Below are 1726 nucleotides of genomic sequence, written 5' to 3'. Positions count from 1 at the left end.
CCTGGAGGCAGGACTTAAAAGCCTGAATTTTGCCTGAAACTCTCAGACTGAAGAAGTCTCTTGGAAGAGAGACGAAACGTTTCATTAAAGAAGAAACCGTCCAGAGGACCTATACAATTTTTTTCCTTTTTACTCTATACACATTTTCAATTAACTTAAACTCTTTTTAATATTTTTCTTATTCAAAATCACTGAATTTCCTCATATCTTGTTCAAATACAGGGCAAGACGGACTATGAGGAAAAATCAAGTTCCACTTCCAGATTGCCCACTCTCTCCACTTGGATTGTGCAATTCCTCCTGCATGTTATGTAGTGGGAGAAGAAATGTCTCTATACGTCGCCAGTAAAATGTTTTTGAGTTTTTTTTTATATACACCTGACATCCCACAGTTTAGCTGATGTTTATTCTATAAATATGTATTTGTGTAACGTGCTCTGTGAGCTGAAACGGCTGAGAAAAGACAYGAAGGGAGGGAAATCTTTTTAGGCTCAAGGAACAGCAGGGGGCGCTCATGAGCTCAGAGAATGCATGAGCTGCAGCAGAGGTTAGCTTAGCTGCAGAATAAGARCAAAAASTTACAGTTAGCAASCCAAGTGCAGTTTTGCACTGTTTTGCAAAGTTTCAGTRTATAAAGTTAAAAAAGTAAAGTACAGCAGGGAACCATTTGTTTTCTCTCATTTAAACCTGACTTTTAGAATGGAGGATTATATATTTTAAAGCTTAAACTTTTTTCTAAACTGGACTTGGAAGCAGCAGGTAAATAAGAGCCACACCACAGCTGAGACTAAACTCTTCTGAAACAGTGGAKGTCCTGAGAGAAATRTKTTTTTCACCCTGCCATTTTTCAACTTGTGACAGTATGTGGACTCAGATGGGCAATTTTCAGCGGTGCATGGACTTAAGTTATAAGTAAAGGTAGGACATAATAACWTAAKTTGTTTTAATGAAATGTGCATCAAATGAGCTGCAGTTTGTGTAAAGAACAYTKATATGAGAWATGAGACATAACTCATTAACTTCTGCCAGTYATTTGGTGAATAAGTTGTTCTGTAGTTTCATGTATTTGTAAATCTGATTCTGATGAACTGAGTGCCTCACCATCCATGAACCTCACCGCACGTCACTGGTAAGGGATCAGGGCAAGGCTGTAGACATTACCAGTAAACAAATGGAAATCAATGCAAAGTCCCTGTGAGGATATAAAAACCTGACGTGTGTGTGAAAGAGAGAGCAAGGGTGCGAGTGAGAAGGTCAGCTGGTGATGGATATCTGTTGAAATCCTTTAAGTCATATCTTATTTTAAAACAAAGAAAGTATAAAAATATCCAATCTGAACTTCAAGTCTGCTCTCTGTGGTTTACAGCTGCTCCTCAGCACCTTCATCTGTGGAAATATAATCCACTAACTCTTGAACGAGGGCTACACWCTCTGGTGACAGAGGAAATATTCAAACCCTTTACTTGAAGAAATAATTTAGATTTTTTTTATACGTTAGGTATTTCTTGGAGAGTGACAGAGAAGTTCTCATATGGAAGTCAAGCTAATYAAACCAAAAACGCTTCATAGGCTGTGTCCAAAACAACAGGCCGGGTCCTCCGGAGGACCCAGACTACCCTGTCGAGATGGGCCGGGTCCTTGGTAGACCGGGAAGACCGGAAAAAAAGAGGCTGTGAATTTGGACGGTCTAGCCTCCACCCCGGCGTACGTCTTGTCATCTAGCAAC

The 1726-nt window shown here is 39.8% G+C and overlaps 1 protein-coding gene across 2 annotated transcripts in view; it reads left to right on the top strand.

The window, feature by feature from the left end:
• Positions 1 to 589: 589 nt before the first annotated feature.
• tle2b (TLE family member 2, transcriptional corepressor b) overlaps positions 590 to 1726 on the top strand; it is a gene marked incomplete at its 3' end in the record, with an annotated part of 117703 nt that continues 116566 nt past the window's right edge. Inside the window, 2 exon segments of one of the 2 annotated variants that reach the window (XM_014014183.1) lie at positions 590 to 759; positions 862 to 918. 2 annotated transcript variants of the gene reach the window in all.

This window comes from Austrofundulus limnaeus, unplaced genomic scaffold (genome assembly GCF_001266775.1).
Source record: "Austrofundulus limnaeus strain Quisiro unplaced genomic scaffold, Austrofundulus_limnaeus-1.0 Scaffold111, whole genome shotgun sequence".
Lineage (NCBI taxonomy): Eukaryota > Metazoa > Chordata > Actinopteri > Cyprinodontiformes > Rivulidae > Austrofundulus > Austrofundulus limnaeus.
Note: the sequence above shows the minus strand (reverse complement) of the source record. Positions and strands in the feature narration are given on the sequence as shown.